The sequence below is a fragment of the Schistocerca gregaria genome, chromosome 2 (genome assembly GCF_023897955.1).
Source record: "Schistocerca gregaria isolate iqSchGreg1 chromosome 2, iqSchGreg1.2, whole genome shotgun sequence".
Taxonomy (NCBI): Eukaryota; Metazoa; Arthropoda; class Insecta; order Orthoptera; family Acrididae; genus Schistocerca; species Schistocerca gregaria.
Genome location: NC_064921.1, coordinates 771387366 through 771405970, shown reverse-complemented (window position 1 = coordinate 771405970; position 18605 = coordinate 771387366). Strand labels below are relative to the sequence as shown.

General features: G+C 50.0%; 19 non-coding genes across 19 annotated transcripts; 4 read left to right on the top strand and 15 right to left on the bottom strand.

The window, feature by feature from the left end:
- Positions 1-449: 449 nt before the first annotated feature.
- Positions 450-521, top strand: Trnag-ucc (transfer RNA glycine (anticodon UCC)). The gene has a single exon. It is a non-coding gene; the product is annotated as a tRNA-Gly (tRNA).
- Positions 522-1098: 577 nt separating this feature from the next.
- Positions 1099-1172, bottom strand: Trnai-aau (transfer RNA isoleucine (anticodon AAU)). The gene has a single exon. It is a non-coding gene; the product is annotated as a tRNA-Ile (tRNA).
- A 198-nt stretch (positions 1173-1370) lies between these two features.
- Positions 1371-1442, bottom strand: Trnae-uuc (transfer RNA glutamic acid (anticodon UUC)). Its single transcript has one exon. It is a non-coding gene; the product is annotated as a tRNA-Glu (tRNA).
- Positions 1443-1738: 296 nt separating this feature from the next.
- Positions 1739-1811, bottom strand: Trnam-cau (transfer RNA methionine (anticodon CAU)). Its single transcript has one exon. It is a non-coding gene; the product is annotated as a tRNA-Met (tRNA).
- A 381-nt stretch (positions 1812-2192) lies between these two features.
- Trnag-gcc (transfer RNA glycine (anticodon GCC)) lies at positions 2193-2263 on the bottom strand. The gene has a single exon. It is a non-coding gene; the product is annotated as a tRNA-Gly (tRNA).
- A 341-nt stretch (positions 2264-2604) lies between these two features.
- Positions 2605-2676, top strand: Trnag-ucc (transfer RNA glycine (anticodon UCC)). Its single transcript has one exon. It is a non-coding gene; the product is annotated as a tRNA-Gly (tRNA).
- A 574-nt stretch (positions 2677-3250) lies between these two features.
- Positions 3251-3324, bottom strand: Trnai-aau (transfer RNA isoleucine (anticodon AAU)). The gene has a single exon. It is a non-coding gene; the product is annotated as a tRNA-Ile (tRNA).
- Positions 3325-3522: 198 nt separating this feature from the next.
- On the bottom strand, positions 3523-3594 carry Trnae-uuc (transfer RNA glutamic acid (anticodon UUC)). The gene has a single exon. It is a non-coding gene; the product is annotated as a tRNA-Glu (tRNA).
- A 296-nt stretch (positions 3595-3890) lies between these two features.
- Trnam-cau (transfer RNA methionine (anticodon CAU)) lies at positions 3891-3963 on the bottom strand. Its single transcript has one exon. It is a non-coding gene; the product is annotated as a tRNA-Met (tRNA).
- Positions 3964-4344: 381 nt separating this feature from the next.
- Positions 4345-4415, bottom strand: Trnag-gcc (transfer RNA glycine (anticodon GCC)). The gene has a single exon. It is a non-coding gene; the product is annotated as a tRNA-Gly (tRNA).
- A 341-nt stretch (positions 4416-4756) lies between these two features.
- On the top strand, positions 4757-4828 carry Trnag-ucc (transfer RNA glycine (anticodon UCC)). Its single transcript has one exon. It is a non-coding gene; the product is annotated as a tRNA-Gly (tRNA).
- Positions 4829-5402: 574 nt separating this feature from the next.
- Trnai-aau (transfer RNA isoleucine (anticodon AAU)) lies at positions 5403-5476 on the bottom strand. The gene has a single exon. It is a non-coding gene; the product is annotated as a tRNA-Ile (tRNA).
- A 198-nt stretch (positions 5477-5674) lies between these two features.
- Positions 5675-5746, bottom strand: Trnae-uuc (transfer RNA glutamic acid (anticodon UUC)). Its single transcript has one exon. It is a non-coding gene; the product is annotated as a tRNA-Glu (tRNA).
- Positions 5747-11762: 6016 nt separating this feature from the next.
- Trnam-cau (transfer RNA methionine (anticodon CAU)) lies at positions 11763-11835 on the bottom strand. Its single transcript has one exon. It is a non-coding gene; the product is annotated as a tRNA-Met (tRNA).
- Positions 11836-12216: 381 nt separating this feature from the next.
- Positions 12217-12287, bottom strand: Trnag-gcc (transfer RNA glycine (anticodon GCC)). Its single transcript has one exon. It is a non-coding gene; the product is annotated as a tRNA-Gly (tRNA).
- A 341-nt stretch (positions 12288-12628) lies between these two features.
- Positions 12629-12700, top strand: Trnag-ucc (transfer RNA glycine (anticodon UCC)). The gene has a single exon. It is a non-coding gene; the product is annotated as a tRNA-Gly (tRNA).
- Positions 12701-13276: 576 nt separating this feature from the next.
- Positions 13277-13350, bottom strand: Trnai-aau (transfer RNA isoleucine (anticodon AAU)). Its single transcript has one exon. It is a non-coding gene; the product is annotated as a tRNA-Ile (tRNA).
- A 198-nt stretch (positions 13351-13548) lies between these two features.
- Positions 13549-13620, bottom strand: Trnae-uuc (transfer RNA glutamic acid (anticodon UUC)). Its single transcript has one exon. It is a non-coding gene; the product is annotated as a tRNA-Glu (tRNA).
- A 296-nt stretch (positions 13621-13916) lies between these two features.
- On the bottom strand, positions 13917-13989 carry Trnam-cau (transfer RNA methionine (anticodon CAU)). The gene has a single exon. It is a non-coding gene; the product is annotated as a tRNA-Met (tRNA).
- Between the last annotated feature and the right edge of the window lie 4616 nt (positions 13990-18605).

Below are 18605 nucleotides of genomic sequence, written 5' to 3'. Positions count from 1 at the left end.
TTCTCTACAAACTTTTCACAGATGTCACCGGAAAAGAACTTCAAAAATAGCGAATATTGCGCAAAATCCAATTGAAATGTGTCTACTAGATCTTCCGGGATTTTCAAATCTTCAAATATAAATTCGTGGATTTCAAACGCGGTGGGCCGCAAAGCATTTCTATCGAACACAAACTGTGCAGTGTTTGTCCTAGTAATTGCCGACATGGTACTCACGTTGATTAAACTTGAACACGTGGACCTCGAAACACTCGCTGAGCGCCGCCCCGCGATGTAAACAAAGCCGCAACCGCTCCGCCGCTCCGCGCGATGTGCGCGGATATGCTGTCCGAATGCGTCTGGATGTGCTCCCCTAGCCTACCTCGAAATGCGCCTGCCAGGTACCACCACCTTCGGCCGCTGCCGACAGGCGGGAAGCCGACACAGTGCGGCGCCGGGGCACTCGCTTGTGCGGTGGTGGTGTAATGGTCAGCATAGTTGCCTTCCAAGCAGTTGATCCGGGTTCGATTCCCGGCCACCGCAGCAGAGTTTTAATTTCGCGTTTGAGTACTTTTGCCACGCGCCTTGAAATTAATGTTTTTTTTTTCCTCCCTGTTACTCGCTGCAGACCAGCCTGTAGTGTGTCTCGACTTTGCGAGAGCTGACGCGAGAGCTGACGCTCTCAAATCGGCCTATATCAAAACAACAAGCACGAGAAACGACTGAGAGAGGTAAGGAGAGGCGAGGCGATGGACACACAGCACGCCCCTTCATTTCACGGTGGCGTCTCCCTGACCGAATCGGGCTGTGGCTCCGAAAACAAAGGAGAAAGAAAAATAGGAAGTAAAACTGCCGACAGTACCCTGTGTTCCGATGCACTTACCCGCCCAAGTACTGACAAGGGCCAAAGTTGTTACGCATCGGCAATCGGACATTTCCTTTCGTTTTCTCTTTATCGGTTGAGAACCAGTGTTTTGTGCACACTATGGCCATTGGCGAGTGAATGCTGTAGCGCTTCCCGACAGGTCGGGTTTGGAACCTCTGTCAACTTCCACGCAGGGTGGTCATCACACTCGCCAGCTGAAATCGGCGCTGCCTTTTCGTAGTAGTAAAAGCGTAGTGGCCCGTGGGGGGATCGAACCCACGACCTTCGCGTTATTAGCACGACGCTCTAACCAACTGAGCTAACGGGCCTCGACAGATGCAGTTGCTCAGGCCTACGCTGGAACCGTGTGGCATGAAGCCATACACCATTTCTATGGCCGTCGTGTGTCTGCTTCCCTCGTCTATATTATGCTGACTGTCACGAAACAGTAGCTATATTGCGAGCAGGACGGGAAACGGCAGCTCGGACAGCTCAAACTTGTCACGAGTAGTGTGGAAAAAATTCCGTTCCGGTACCGGGAATCGAACCCGGGCCTCCTGGGTGAAAGCCAGGTATCCTAGCCACTAGACCACACCGGATCTGTGCGTCTCTTCGACGGTTCGGACGGTCCCTTGTCGCATTTCGTGCCGAGTCCCGCGTCGGCGCCCATCTCTCTTTGCGAGCATCTTTGCGCATGCTGACTGGCAAGGCGCGCACCTCAAACGTCTCAGAGCAATGCTTTTGGCTTCATGCTCTGCTGGGAGAAGAGAAAAAGGGAAGCTGTAAGTAGCAATAACAGGAAGTAAACATTTTCCCGCTGAAGCGTTGTGGATAACAAACAAGAAATAAGTTGGGGCCCCAGCAACAGCACCACCATCAGTCACAGAAAATTAAATGCCCCGGGTGAGGATCGAACTCACGACCTTAAGATTATGAGACTTACGCGCTGCCTACTGCGCTACCGAGGCACCGGTGAACCCTTTGTCCTGGAAACTGGGTAAGTATCATACCCAATGTTAGACGTGAAGACACTGTACTTCCTGGATAACGTGTTCTGTTTGCTACACGTCCATTGCCGGCCCAGTTAATTGCGGTGTTGCTGCAGCTTTTGCAACGATAGGCAGCACTCCTTGTCGTTAAAGTTCAGTGCCTCGGAGGCACCTGGACACAGCAACTTGTGAGGCCAGGCCGACGCTAGTCTGTAGAACATGATGCGAGCGTCCCAGTGGGGACCCGCTAGTGCTGCGTTCTCGGTTCTTCTCAAAGGAATCCAGCTACACATTCTTGTGGATCGTGCATGTAAAGCGCGCAAGCCACACGGCAGCATTACCGCGGGAAAAGCAAAATGATGCATCGGCCAGGAATCGAACCCGGGCCGCCCGCGTGGCAGGCGAGCATTCTACCACTGAACCACCGATGCTCCGGCCGGTAGCAACTTCACGCTGCTTCCCGAGCAGTTGTCTTGAGGGAAAGTGGGACTGTCGTCAAGCGCCATAGCATTCTGTCGAGAAGATGCTGCAGACGCTGAACCCTGCACTGTACTGCTTAAAATCGCCGCCAGAACGCGGTCCTCTGCGTACTCTTGCGTCACCGGAGCCGACTCTTGCCAAAGGATGCGAAATGTGCGCGGATATGCTGTCCGAATGCGTCTGGATGTGCTCCCCTAGCCTACCTCGAAATGCGCCTGCCAGGTACCACCACCTTCGGCCGCTGCCGACAGGCGGGAAGCCGACACAGTGCGGCGCCGGGGCACTCGCTTGTGCGGTGGTGGTGTAATGGTCAGCATAGTTGCCTTCCAAGCAGTTGATCCGGGTTCGATTCCCGGCCACCGCAGCAGGCTTTTAATTTCGCGTTTGAGTACTTTTGCCACGCGCCTTGAAATTAATGTTTTTTTTTCCTCCCTGTTACTCGCTGCAGACCAGCCTGTAGTGTGTCTCGACTTGTCTCGACTTTGCGAGAGCTGACGCTCTCAAATCGGCCTATATCAAAACAACAAGCACGAGAAACGACTGAGAGAGGTAAGGAGAGGCGAGGCGATGGACACACAGCACGCCCCTTCATTTCACGGTGGCGTCTCCCTGACCGAATCGGGCTGTGGCTCCGAAAACAAAGGAGAAAGAAAAATAGGAAGTAAAACTGCCGACAGTACCCTGTGTTCCGATGCACTTACCCGCCCAAGTACTGACAAGGGCCAAAGTTGTTACGCATCGGCAATCGGACATTTCCTTTCGTTTTCTCTTTATCGGTTGAGAACCAGTGTTTTGTGCACACTATGGCCATTGGCGAGTGAATGCTGTAGCGCTTCCCGACAGGTCGGGTTTGGAACCTCTGTCAACTTCCACGCAGGGTGGTCATCACACTCGCCAGCTGAAATCGGCGCTGCCTTTTCGTAGTAGTAAAAGCGTAGTGGCCCGTGGGGGGATCGAACCCACGACCTTCGCGTTATTAGCACGACGCTCTAACCAACTGAGCTAACGGGCCTCGACAGATGCAGTTGCTCAGGCCTACGCTGGAACCGTGTGGCATGAAGCCATACACCATTTCTATGGCCGTCGTGTGTCTGCTTCCCTCGTCTATATTCTGCTGACTGTCACGAAACAGTAGCTATATTGCGAGCAGGACGGGAAACGGCAGCTCGGACAGCTCAAACTTGTCACGAGTAGTGTGGAAAAAATTCCGTTCCGGTACCGGGAATCGAACCCGGGCCTCCTGGGTGAAAGCCAGGTATCCTAGCCACTAGACCACACCGGATCTGTGCGTCTCTTCGACGGTTCGGACGGTCCCTTGTCGCATTTCGTGCCGAGTCCCGCGTCGGCGCCCATCTCTCTTTGCGAGCATCTTTGCGCATGCTGACTGGCAAGGCGCGCACCTCAAACGTCTCAGAGCAATGCTTTTGGCTTCATGCTCTGCTGGGAGAAGAGAAAAAGGGAAGCTGTAAGTAGCAATAACAGGAAGTAAACATTTTCCCGCTGAAGCGTTGTGGATAACAAACAAGAAATAAGTTGGGGCCCCAGCAACAGCACCACCATCAGTCACAGAAAATTAAATGCCCCGGGTGAGGATCGAACTCACGACCTTAAGATTATGAGACTTACGCGCTGCCTACTGCGCTACCGAGGCACCGGTGAACCCTTTGTCCTGGAAACTGGGTAAGTATCATACCCAATGTTAGACGTGAAGACACTGTACTTCCTGGATAACGTGTTCTGTTTGCTACACGTCCATTGCCGGCCCAGTTAATTGCGGTGTTGCTGCAGCTTTTGCAACGATAGGCAGCACTCCTTGTCGTTAAAGTTCAGTGCCTCGGAGGCACCTGGACACAGCAACTTGTGAGGCCAGGCCGACGCTAGTCTGTAGAACATGATGCGAGCGTCCCAGTGGGGACCCGCTAGTGCTGCGTTCTCGGTTCTTCTCAAAGGAATCCAGCTACACATTCTTGTGGATCGTGCATGTAAAGCGCGCAAGCCACACGGCAGAATTACCGCGGGAAAAGCAAAATGATGCATCGGCCGGGAATCGAACCCGGGCCGCCCGCGTGGCAGGCGAGCATTCTACCACTGAACCACCGATGCTCCGGCCGGTAGCAACTTCACGCTGCTTCCCGAGCAGTTGTCTTGAGGGAAAGTGGGACTGTCGTCAAGCGCCATAGCATTCTGTCGAGAAGATGCTGCAGACGCTGAACCCTGCACTGTACTGCTTAAAATCGCCGCCAGAACGCGGTCCTCTGCGTACTCTTGCGTCACCGGAGCCGACTCTTGCCAAAGGATGCGAAATGTGCGCGGATATGCTGTCCGAATGCGTCTGGATGTGCTCCCCTAGCCTACCTCGAAATGCGCCTGCCAGGTACCACCACCTTCGGCCGCTGCCGACAGGCGGGAAGCCGACACAGTGCGGCGCCGGGGCACTCGCTTGTGCGGTGGTGGTGTAATGGTCAGCATAGTTGCCTTCCAAGCAGTTGATCCGGGTTCGATTCCCGGCCACCGCAGCAGGCTTTTAATTTCGCGTTTGAGTACTTTTGCCACGCGCCTTGAAATTAATGTTTTTTTTTCCTCCCTGTTACTCGCTGCAGACCAGCCTGTAGTGTGTCTCGACTTGTCTCGACTTTGCGAGAGCTGACGCTCTCAAATCGGCCTATATCAAAACAACAAGCACGAGAAACGACTGAGAGAGGTAAGGAGAGGCGAGGCGATGGACACACAGCACGCCCCTTCATTTCACGGTGGCGTCTCCCTGACCGAATCGGGCTGTGGCTCCGAAAACAAAGGAGAAAGAAAAATAGGAAGTAAAACTGCCGACAGTACCCTGTGTTCCGATGCACTTACCCGCCCAAGTACTGACAAGGGCCAAAGTTGTTACGCATCGGCAATCGGACATTTCCTTTCGTTTTCTCTTTATCGGTTGAGAACCAGTGTTTTGTGCACACTATGGCCATTGGCGAGTGAATGCTGTAGCGCTTCCCGACAGGTCGGGTTTGGAACCTCTGTCAACTTCCACGCAGGGTGGTCATCACACTCGCCAGCTGAAATCGGCGCTGCCTTTTCGTAGTAGTAAAAGCGTAGTGGCCCGTGGGGGGATCGAACCCACGACCTTCGCGTTATTAGCACGACGCTCTAACCAACTGAGCTAACGGGCCTCGACAGATGCAGTTGCTCAGGCCTACGCTGGAACCGTGTGGCATGAAGCCATACACCATTTCTATGGCCGTCGTGTGTCTGCTTCCCTCGTCTATATTCTGCTGACTGTCACGAAACAGTAGCTATATTGCGAGCAGGACGGGAAACGGCAGCTCGGACAGCTCAAACTTGTCACGAGTAGTGTGGAAAAAATTCCGTTCCGGTACCGGGAATCGAACCCGGGCCTCCTGGGTGAAAGCCAGGTATCCTAGCCACTAGACCACACCGGATCTGTGAGTCTCTTCGACGGTTCGGACGGTCCCTTGTCGCATTTCGTGCCGAGTCCCGCGTCGGCGCCCATCTCTCTTTGCGAGCATCTTTGCGCATGCTGACTGGCAAGGCGCGCACCTCAAACGTCTCAGAGCAATGCTTTTGGCTTCATGCTCTGCTGGGAGAAGAGAAAAAGGGAAGCTGTAAGTAGCAATAACAGGAAGTAAACATTTTCCCGCTGAAGCGTTGTGGATAACAAACAAGAAATAAGTTGGGGCCCCAGCAACAGCACCACCATCAGTCACAGAAAAGTAAATGCCCCGGGTGAGGATCGAACTCACGACCTTAAGATTATGAGACTTACGCGCTGCCTACTGCGCTACCTTTTTTTTTTTTTTTTTTTTTTTTTTTTTTTCCTTTTTTTGAAAACAATTTATCTTTAACCCTGCGATACTGGCTTTCGGCTTCGGCTTCTTCTGTGCAATAAACAAAATAGCCTTCTTTGCCAGCAGAAGATAAGTGATTGTGATATGAAACTGTAAAAGTGTACTTCTCCCCAATTGTTTTTGTTTAAGCGTCGTTTCGCTTAAATAAACGATTTTTGTTTATCTCGTTGGCTTGTCAACCAATGCCCAGTCGCTCGAATACAATTTTAAGCATATTGCCGTAGTTTTTCTTGTGGTCTTTATATTTCAGTTCGTTATAAAAAGCACACTTCAAGTACATGTAAAAATCAGTGGAATTGTCATTTCCCAGGTGATTAATTACGTAATTCACATAGTGTCCCATTAACCAATGGACCGAGTTGTTTTTTGCTGCTGGAAAATAGCAAGTCTGAGGCCTGAGGAATGTAACAGGGGGAAAATTTTCCACCGAAGATCTCGTAAGAAAAGCCAGTTGTTCCCTAATCCAATTACAGAGTTGTAGATTGCCACCGCACGTGAATCTGTGCACTAACGTGTCGATCAATTTACATTTGAGACATAGGTTCGTGTCGCTAACGCCGATTGCATGTAACCTTTCATTGGTGCTTACGGTCTCATTCACTGTTTTATACCACGCTGACTTGACGTCCGATGGTAGACCACGCATATTAATATTTTTCCATATGGCGTCCCAATCAGTGTGTGGGTATTTACTTTCCAATTTGTTTCTCCCCTCCATTTTCTTTCGATGGGACAGAATATCGCGGGCCGTGATCCGTCGTGAGTTGATGATGACACCGCCGAGATAGCTGAATTCCACAAAATATACACGAACGTACTGGAGCCGGTTATTTATTTTTTGCACATTCACCGGCGCCTGTAAACTGGCAGGCCTGACAACTTCAAATAATTTAGTTGTAATGCTATCAGCGTGGTCGCTAAGGATAGTGGCGGTCCTTTTTATAAAAAGCGCAGACGCCTTATTTCTGATGTCAACTAACCCCAAACCTCCATTCCTGGGATCTAAGGTCGCAGTTTTTGCGTCGACTCTGAATATATCCCCTCTCCAAAGATAGCTGGCAATGGTAGACATTATCTTTTTTCCAATCATTTTCGGTAGTGGGAAGATCTGTGCTATAAAGTAACTCCTGGAGAGAATGCAGTGGTTAATGAAAATCACCCTCTGAACTTGGTTCAAGTTACGGTGGAGGTTTTCTCTTGTTGTTCCAAGAAGTTGTCCCGACGTATTCCTCCAATTGATAGCTGCCATTTTTAACGGACAAGGTGTCAGTGTTATTCCTAGTGCTTTGCATTGGGTGACCATTGTGGCCCAGGCTAAGGTGGTATGTTGAAAACCCCGCAGGTTTAGGAGTTTGCTTTTGTTTGCGTTGACACCTGCTCCGGAGACTCTACAGTACTTTTTAATTAGCGTTTCCAATTTCAAAATGTCGTCGGGATTTCGCAGGACGACTCCGACATCATCGGCATAGGCGTTTATGACTGTTCGGTGACCAGATAATGTGATGCCAGTTAGAGTGGCATGAACACTGCGGAGGAAAGGTTCTAATGAAAGCACGAATAGGAACATGGAGAGGGGGCTTCCTTGAGGAACGCCGCGCCTGATCTGAATCTGCTTTGTCCTCTGGCAGTTAACTGATATACAAGCGCTGATGCCTGTTGCAACATTGCTGATCACACTTACGACTCGCTCATTAAAACCTATTTTGTTCAGTGTGGCACTAAGGAATCTATGATCCACACGATCAAATGCTTTCTGGAAGTCAATAAACATGATAGCACATTTTATGGTGGTCACAGCAGTGATGGCAATTATATCTCTATATTCAGCTATGCTTTTGAAAATGCTCTTGGTAGGCACACAGGACTGGTATGGACTTACTATCTTTTTGGCCAACTGAGAGAGTCTGTTGTTTAAAATTCTGCCGATGATTTTATAATCAGAGTTTAACAGGGAGATAGGACGAAAGTTGTTGAGGTTTCTTTTTGCAGCATTTTTTGGGATTAGTACTATTGTGCTCTCTTTAAAAACAGCAGGTAAATGCTTTCCCTGAAGCACCTCGTTCGTCATTCGGGTAAACATGTCACCAATCAGTGGCCAGTATCGTTTATAAAATTCAACAGGCAAACCATCCGGTCCCGGCGATTTCCTCAGAGGAGATTTGCAGATGATTCTGTGGATATCTTCGTTAGTACACTCAACGAGAAGGTCTTCGTTTTCCTCGTCCGAGACCTGTGGAGCTATGTAACTAAGGAACTCATCGAAGGACTCTTCACATACCGGGTTGGCAGTGTATAGGTCTTCGTAATATTTGTGCACTGCATTGACGATGTCTCTCTGAGTCGTGAGTGTCTCGCCAGTTTCAGACTGAAGTCCATCAATGAAGGTGCGTCTCCTGTTTCTTTCGTGCTTCAGTAGATGGTACAAGGAAGCATGTTCATCCTCCACGACTGTCTTAGCCTTGGATTTTAATTTCAGACCCTCCATCTGCTGTCTTTTAAGACTGAGCAATTTGGCCTTAGTTTGCTTGATATCTGCCAGACGGACGTTGGAAGTGTTTGCCTGCTCATATAAATTTCGCAGCATGGTATAATAAAATTCTATGGAATTTTTCAAGTCTTTCGATCGTTGTACACTATACTGGATGAGAACTTTTCTCAGTTTAGGCTTTGCCCTGTTGCACCACCAGTCTAGTACTGAGACGTGTCTATCTGCAGAGCGGAGGCACAATGCCCACGCTTCTGTCAAACTTTCTTCTAATCCGTCGTCCTGCATCAGTGACGTATTAAGGTGCCATGAACTTCTAAAACGGCGAGTGGGTTGCGCAGTAAGGTTGATGGAAGCTAGCACGGAGCTATGATCAGAAAAGTAAACTGGAATCGTCTCTGCTTTAATGAAGGAGCTAACTAGACTTTGCGATATGTAGAGTCTGTCGATCCTGCTACGTGAGTGAGGACCTAGGAATGTAAATGCCACAAAAGTGGGATACATTATTTCCCAAGCATCTTTAAGCTGTAAAACAGTGACGAAACGCTTCAGTTCACTGCAGTTATTAAAATTCGGAACCTGGTCTTTCTTATTTATCACACAATTAAAATCACCGCCTATTATAAGATCTTTTGGGTTTTTCCGTAATAAATAAATGATTTCTTCTTTATAGAACTGTGCTCTTTCCATTCTATTGGATGTGCCAGAAGGGGCATACAGATTGATAAGGGTAGAACCAAAGACTTTTATACCTATCGCTCTGCCGGAGTCCAACCTCTCGATATCCGAGACAGGAATCCCCTCCCTGACTAAAATTGCTGTACCGACGTTGGTGTCAAGTGAGACATTTAAAATCGCCAAATATCCACGCACTGTAAGATTAGTCAGCACTACTTCCTGTAGGAAAGCAATGTCCGTCCCTGACTCATATAAATAATCCTTGAGCGCTGTAACTTTAGTCACGGATGTAATCCTGTTAATATTGATAGTCGTAATTGTATATGCCTGGGACATTTAGTTTGCATAAAAAGTAAATAAGTGATTAAAAAGATAACAAAATATTAATAAAAAAAAAAGAAAAGAGATGTGCAGCTTCTAGAAGAGAGAAACGACTCCGCTTAAACAAACATCTAAAAGAATAGTCAGTATTTGAAGCTCGGTAAACACTTCATCTGGTTCCTCTGAAATATGACTAAGACAGTAGTACAATTAGAAATGAAACTGGTTCAACAAAATCCCTTTTTTTTTCATCTTACAGCCTCATTTTGGTGCAGGATTCCGAACATCTCGGGTTTTAGTTTTACCGAGGGGCTTTGCATCACTAATGTCACTTGAAGGTACCTCCTTAGGTCTTTCCGTGATGATTTCATACAAGACGTTCTTGGCCGTCGCTTCCTCTTGTGCTGGTTGTTGTTTGCTTTGGTTACGGGAAGCTTTGAGAGTAGGTAGCGGTTTGAGTCGGCGTCTTCGGACATCTTGGTTCAACGCGCCGTCATTCGGATTGTCTATCTTTACCACCGTTGTGACCGAAGCTGCCTCAACAGCGTCCTTTTTACGAGTGCCATTTCCTTGTTCTTCCGTCACTAGCTCCAGAGCACTGACTGAGTCGGCGGTTTGTGGGTCTGTAAGTTCTTGAGTTGGGTTCCGCTCCGTCACCTCTTGTGCTTCGGAGTGCGCCTCTTCCGTCTCCGCGACAATCGTTACTGCGTCCCCTCCGTGGACCGTTTGTACCTGTTCGGCCGCCGACAGCGGCCGGGTTGCCTCAGCGGCTGTCGTCACGTCAATACATGTACTGTTTGTTTCCTCCAGCACATCCGCATTACACTGCTTCTGCTTGCGGGTGGAAGGCGAATTACGGGCGGACTCGCCGTCCGAGCCGTTATCGGTCATTTCCAACGGTCGCTTCTTATTCTGGAGATCGCAATCGGGAACAGAAGGGTGTGATGTAATGACGCTCAGGGGAGGGAACTCCGTAGTAGTTATGGCGGGCACTGCAGAAGTACATGCACCACTGTCGATAACCGAAAGAAGGGAAGTGCTATTTGGTAAGACATCGCTGAGGGTCAGTTTTTGACGCTGTGTTAGATTGTTCCTAAGAACAAAAACACGGCGCGGACAATCTTGTCGGAAATGACCTGTCTCATTGCAAATATTGCACGTGCGCTCCTGACCAGAATACACAACATGTGCTTTATGGCCTGCAACGGATATATGGGACGGAATGTTGGCTTTCACCTCCATTTCAACGGATCTAATGCCATTAAAACACTGTATCTTGTATAGCTTCGACCATCTTTCGTTATAGATAGATTTAACTTCGCCATATTTAGATAGAGCGTCCTTGATCAACTGATTATCAATTTCAATTGGAACATTCAAAATCCTGACATTGGTGTACATGATATCAGCTTTTCGTACAGAGACATTACTTTTTGAACCGTCTCGATGAACAAATTCGACGGAATTACCCCATTTTGCAAGCAACTTATCGACTGTCACTGAGTTCAGAAATTTAACAAAAACACAGTATTTTTCAGCATCTAATTGCGTGGTATGAACAGAGTCAGAATTAATACCGATTACCTCAGTCAGCCAATCGTGGATTTCCAGCGCAGTGGGTTGGACCGGCCGTGTTCCTTTCTCGAACGAGAAGACTAAAGTATTCTTCCTGACGGTGTCAGACATGGTCGTCGGTTCCGACGAAATTCCGGCAACAACCGAAATTGCGGCGAAGCACGAAACGTGGAACGGACGAAAGCACTATAAAAACACTTATCAGAGACACCACTCAAAAAATAACAGCGAAAATGTACAGCTAACTTCACGTAAACACCAAACACCGGCGATAGCGCTAACGTACGCGGAGTAAACAACAAGCACGTCCGACCGCGGCGACGGCTAAAGCCAGAATGAACCGAGGCGCGCACCTCAAACGTCTCAGAGCAATGCTTTTGGCTTCATGCTCTGCTGGGAGAAGAGAAAAAGGGAAGCTGTAAGTAGCAATAACAGGAAGTAAACATTTTCCCGCTGAAGCGTTGTGGATAACAAACAAGAAATAAGTTGGGGCCCCAGCAACAGCACCACCATCAGTCACAGAAAATTAAATGCCCCGGGTGAGGATCGAACTCACGACCTTAAGATTATGAGACTTACACGCTGCCTACTGCGCTACCGAGGCACCGGTGAACCCTTTGTCCTGGAAACTGGGTAAGTATCATACCCAATGTTAGACGTGGAGACACTGTACTTCCTGGATAACGTGTTCTGTTTGCTACACGTCCATTGCCGGCCCAGTTAATTGCGGTGTTGCTGCAGCTTTTGCAACGATAGGCAGCACTCCTTGTCGTTAAAGTTCAGTGCCTCGGAGGCACCTGGACACAGCAACTTGTGAGGCCAGGCCGACGCTAGTCTGTAGAACATGATGCGAGCGTCCCAGTGGGGACCCGCTAGTGCTGCGTTCTCGGTTCTTCTCAAAGGAATCCAGCTACACATTCTTGTGGATCGTGCATGTAAAGCGCGCAAGCCACACGGCAGCATTACCGCGGGAAAAGCAAAATGATGCATCGGCCGGGAATCGAACCCGGGCCGCCCGCGTGGCAGGCGAGCATTCTACCACTGAACCACCGATGCTCCGGCCGGTAGCAACTTCACGCTGCTTCCCGAGCAGTTGTCTTGAGGGAAAGTGGGACTGTCGTCAAGCGCCATAGCATTCTGTCGAGAAGATGCTGCAGACGCTGAACCCTGCACTGTACTGCTTAAAATCGCCGCCAGAACGCGGTCCTCTGCGTACTCTTGCGTCACCGGAGCCGACTCTTGCCAAAGGATGCGAAATGTGCGCGGATATGCTGTCCGAATGCGTCTGGATGTGCTCCCCTAGCCTACCTCGAAATGCGCCTGCCAGGTACCACCACCTTCGGCCGCTGCCGACAGGCGGGAAGCCGACACAGTGCGGCGCCGGGGCACTCGCTTGTGCGGTGGTGGTGTAATGGTCAGCATAGTTGCCTTCCAAGCAGTTGATCCGGGTTCGATTCCCGGCCACCGCAGCAGGCTTTTAATTTCGCGTTTGAGTACTTTTGCCACGCGCCTTGAAATTAATGTTTTTTTTTCCTCCCTGTTACTCGCTGCAGACCAGCCTGTAGTGTGTCTCGACTTGTCTCGACTTTGCGAGAGCTGACGCGAGAGCTGACGCTCTCAAATCGGCACAACAAGCACGAGAAACGACTGAGAGAGGTAAGGAGAGGCGAGGCGATGGACACACAGCACGCCCCTTCATTTCACGGTGGCGTCTCCCTGACCGAATCGGGCTGTGGCTCCGAAAACAAAGGAGAAAGAAAAATAGGAAGTAAAACTGCCGACAGTACCCTGTGTTCCGATGCACTTACCCGCCCAAGTACTGACAAGGGCCAAAGTTGTTACGCATCGGCAATCGGACATTTCCTTTCGTTTTCTCTTTATCGGTTGAGAACCAGTGTTTTGTGCACACTATGGCCATTGGCGAGTGAATGCTGTAGCGCTTCCCGACAGGTCGGGTTTGGAACCTCTGTCAACTTCCACGCAGGGTGGTCATCACACTCGCCAGCTGAAATCGGCGCTGCCTTTTCGTAGTAGTAAAAGCGTAGTGGCCCGTGGGGGGATCGAACCCACGACCTTCGCGTTATTAGCACGACGCTCTAACCAACTGAGCTAACGGGCCTCGACAGATGCAGTTGCTCAGGCCTACGCTGGAACCGTGTGGCATGAAGCCATACACCATTTCTATGGCCGTCGTGTGTCTGCTTCCCTCGTCTATATTCTGCTGACTGTCACGAAACAGTAGCTATATTGCGAGCAGGACGGGAAACGGCAGCTCGGACAGCTCAAACTTGTCACGAGTAGTGTGGAAAAAATTCCGTTCCGGTACCGGGAATCGAACCCGGGCCTCCTGGGTGAAAGCCAGGTATCCTAGCCACTAGACCACACCGGATCTGTGCGTCTCTTCGACGGTTCGGACGGTCCCTTGTCGCATTTCGTGCCGAGTCCCGCGTCGGCGCCCATCTCTCTTTGCGAGCATCTTTGCGCATGCTGACTGGCAAGGCGCGCACCTCAAACGTCTCAGAGCAATGCTTTTGGCTTCATGCTCTGCTGGGAGAAGAGAAAAAGGGAAGCTGTAAGTAGCAATAACAGGAAGTAAACATTTTCCCGCTGAAGCGTTGTGGATAACAAACAAGAAATAAGTTGGGGCCCCAGCAACAGCACCACCATCAGTCACAGAAAATTAAATGCCCCGGGTGAGGATCGAACTCACGACCTTAAGATTATGAGACTTACACGCTGCCTACTGCGCTACCGAGGCACCGGTGAACCCTTTGTCCTGGAAACTGGGTAAGTATCATACCCAATGTTAGACGTGAAGACACTGTACTTCCTGGATAACGTGTTCTGTTTGCTACACGTCCATTGCCGGCCCAGTTAATTGCGGTGTTGCTGCAGCTTTTGCAACGATAGGCAGCACTCCTTGTCGTTAAAGTTCAGTGCCTCGGAGGCACCTGGACACAGCAACTTGTGAGGCCAGGCCGACGCTAGTCTGTAGAACATGATGCGAGCGTCCCAGTGGGGACCCGCTAGTGCTGCGTTCTCGGTTCTTCTCAAAGGAATCCAGCTACACATTCTTGTGGATCGTGCATGTAAAGCGCGCAAGCCACACGGCAGCATTACCGCGGGAAAAGCAAAATGATGCATCGGCCGGGAATCGAACCCGGGCCGCCCGCGTGGCAGGCGAGCATTCTACCACTTTTTTTTTTTTTTTTTTTTTTTTTTGAGCCGCTACTTTTTTTTTTTTTTTTTTTTTTTTAATCCATCTTTTTTTTTAAATTTCTAATAAGACGCTACCCCCCCTTTTTTTTTTATCTGGACAGGAAAGGAAAAACTACAAAAAAAATGTCTATTTGCCACCGCCACTTGTATTCTAACAAAAAAATAAAATTAAATGCACCTCTTCAGGCGTTGGCACCTATCTACACCTATTCCAAAACAACTAACCTATTACTACAAAGGTGTAGGAAAGGAAGAAAGTAGGGGGGAAGAAACATAGAGAGTAGCGATAAAAAAATGAAATTTGTTGTGAACAGGAACTTTTTTTTATAGTTTATTGTATTGCATTTTTGTTTTCTTTATTTTCTCTTTGTTTTTTTTTTTTTTTTTTTGTATGTATGTTTTTATTTATTCATGTTTTTGTATTATGGCAGTCGTTGCACCAGAATTCTAGGAGTCGCTTGCGCCGTCTGATTGGCGGAACATCCAAACGTGTCTTCTCGAAATTTTAGTGGGGATTCCGTGTGTAGTACGTTCAGAACATCATATCGGCAAAAAAGCATCAGCATCTCATGGCTTGGACGTTCCAGCTGGAAGGCGGGTCATGAAAGGCGCTCCGTAGAAAATTGGAAAAGAACTGCTTGTATCTGGGGTTGCGAACAAGTGCACAATGTCGATCGTTAAGGTACGTCCAATAACCTAGTTCTGATTTTTCATCGGGCCCAAAAAGGTAGCGGACTGTATGACCGCGTATCCAATTCACGGCATTAGTTTTTGTTGTGGGGTAATGAATCACATCCGGGAATAGAAGCGTCAGGAAAATAATCTGAGCAGGCGGCTGTCGGGTGAGGAAAGCCAGGATACGCTGCGCGAGCCTCCAGACGTCAGCAGACGGACCACATGAGAACCGATGAGCGTCCGTGTCCTCTACACCACAGTGAACACAGAGTGGTGTGTCAGCAAGGCGGATGCGGTGCAAACGAGACTGGTTGACCTGTTTGCCATTGACGGTGATATACCAGGTGGACTGAACGCTGGTGTCGAGGTAACCAGCATGCACTGCTTTCCACACACGGCGCCATATGATCTGGGGAAACTTGTGTTCAATGGGGTTGGGGGTTTGACACATTTGTAAGGTATCGTATACAGTCTTTGTCTGGAGTATACGGAGAAGGGGTAAGGAGTGCAGAATGTAACTGATTTCAAAGAAGAAGTACCGAAAGTGATAAAAGGGGGGTGGAATGTCGGATAACATGACCGGGGCTGACATGGAGACTGGTGCGTATTCACGCAAAAGCAGTCCGGTCAGGCTCGTCGGGCAGCGACGCCAGACTTTCAGTTGGGAGCTAACAAAAAGTGCGGTAACTCTGTCTGGCACATGGAATAAGCCCACTCCACCACGCTCCCGCGGGAGGGCAAGGGAGGAATATTGAACTTTAAATAACATCCCGGCACAGACAAAGGATCCCATCGCCATCAACATACGACGTGCGAGGGTAATCGGAACCGGGAACACTTGTGCCACATGGGGGATGCGTGAGGCGTGATAAACATTCACGTATTGCGCGCGCTGTATAATGTCGAGGGATCGAAGCCGGTGGTCCACAAGGCCAGTCCTGATCGTTTGTAGGAGACGTCGACCGTTGGTTGCCGCTGAGCGACGGAGGTCATTCATAAAATCAATGCCCAAACAGCGGACGCTGGTGACCACACTTAGAGGAGCGACAGATCTTTCTGGTAGACCCTCACCAATGAGCAGAACCTTCGATTTGGAAATGTTAAGAGAACTGCCCGATGCCTCCCCATAAGTCGTCACCCAAGTCAGAGCAGCGCGAACATCGTCTTCATTGCGGAGGTAGAGGACTAGATCGTCAGCATAGGCTGTACAACAGAAGCGGTGCCCATGCAATGTCAGGCCCACCAGGCGTTGGCGAAGCCCCTGTAGGAGGGGCTCTAATGCCAAAGCATACAGTATCGTGGAAAGTGGGCATCCCTGTCGGACAGAGCGCTCGATCGCTAGAGGCGCGGTGAGGCGACCATTACAGAGTATTCTTGAAGTTGCGCCGCTCAAGAGCCGCATTACCACGGTGATTGTACGAACCGGAAAACCCATGTGTTGGAGGACCGATTTCAGAAAAGTATGGTCGACACGGTCGAAAGCTTGACGGAAGTCAAGCGATGCCAATGCGCCAGGTAAATGTCGCGAGCGCGCGAGCGCAATCATGTCCCTATAACGGCAAAGGGCCGTATGGATGTTGTTGTCACCGCCCAACGAAGTCTGATCAAGGGAGGTGACGGATCTTGCTGCCTTCTTGAGGCGTGAGGCCAACAAACGGGTGAAAATTTTCATGTCACTGTTGAGTAGAGTGATGGGCCGGTAATCACAGATCCGTGATCGCCCATGTGGCTTAGGGACCAGGATGATGACCCCATCAAGGAAGGTGGCTGGGATCATCGTTGTGGGTGACATCAATTCACGACAGATGGACGTCCAAGCAGGTAACAAAAGGTAGCTAAAATACTTGTAAAAGTCGAGGGGGAGGCCGTCAGGTCCAGGGGACTTGTTGGCAGCCCCCACCTTGATTGCATCTAGGACTTCATCAGAGGTCACTTGTTCCTGAAGTTCTTGAGCCACATCCTCTGGCATGGTGTTGACAGTCATTGCTGCCACCTCCTCAATTAAGGTCGGGGAATGAGGGACGGCAGCGAACAGTTGACGGAAATGAGAATAGAAAGCGTGACCAATGTCGCATTGCGTAGTGTGTCGTCGTCCTTCCGCATCTGTGAGCTCGTGGATGAGGGTTCGACGACGACGTCGGCGTTCCCTGAGAAGGTGGTACATCGATGGCGTTTCATGAGGCATATGGTCACGGGTGCAGGATCTGACAAGAGTCCCTTCTAAGCGCCGTCGCGTGAGGGAAGTGATCTGCGCTTTAGCACGATGCACCATCATCTGACGATCAGGAGAGAAGGCCATCGAAGTGCAGTCACGAAGGACTGCATAATAAAAGTCCATGGTGCTCGCTTGCCAGGCTTTGAAGTCTTTGCCATATCCTATCAGCGCCCTGCGCAGAGCTGGTTTCGCGCATGATACCCACCACGATAAGGTGGATGCGTAGGCGGGGCGACGACGATGACAGAGGGCCCACGCATCCTCAACGATTCGTCGGCAGTCAGGGACAGTCAGGTGGGAAACGTTGAATTTCCACAAGCCGCGGCTGTGCCACACTTGTTGGCGGGCGAGGACGACATCGCAGATGTAGGCGTCATGGTCAGAGAAAGCCAGAGGCCATACTTCGGCATGTCGAGTGTCGGCAGCAAGGGAACGTGTGAGGTATATACGATCGAGACGACTAGATGAATGCGCCGTATAATATGTGAAACCTGCACGGGTGCCATGCACCTTTGTCCATGTGTCTACAAGCTGGAGTCTGTCGATGATGACGGAGAGGGCCGCACAAGGGGAATGATGCGGTAATTGATCTTCAGGCCTTTGCGTGGAGTTGAAATCGCCACCGAGGACCATATCATCTAGGGGACCCTCAAACAGCGGCGTTACCTCGTCAGCAAAGAAAGTGTGTCGATCACGACGTCGACTGGAGCCGGACGGCGCATATACATTGAGGATACGGACGCCGAACAGCGTGAGAGCCATACCCCTAGCATTAGCAAGGTACACTACATCTTCAGCAGGGAGTCCAGAACGGAGGAGGATGGCAACTCCACTACCGTTGTCAGAAGCATGGGAGATGTGTGCCACGTAGCCAGTGGGGGCATGGAAATCGGCGACAAACACTTCTTGGAGGAGGGCAATGTCGACATCAGCAGCATAAATGGTCTCACGGAACATTGCCAGTTTATGGGGGGCCCGAATGGTGGCCAGATTCATCGTCGCTATGCGGTAATGTTGGGGGCGTGCTCCCACCATTGGCACAGATGTTCCGGCAGAGATGTCTGGCTGGCGTGTAACATCTGACGTAGTCACCGTTGTCGTAATCACTGGCTGGAAGGTGGGTCAGGCACCTCCATGGGGCACTGCCTGATGGGAGGACCACCATCTCGAACTGCTCCTTCGTCGATATCATCAGCCCAGGAGACTGGAACAGACGGTGAGCGACTGTCACACTCCTCGAGGGCGAGTTGTAGCGACGCTGCTGT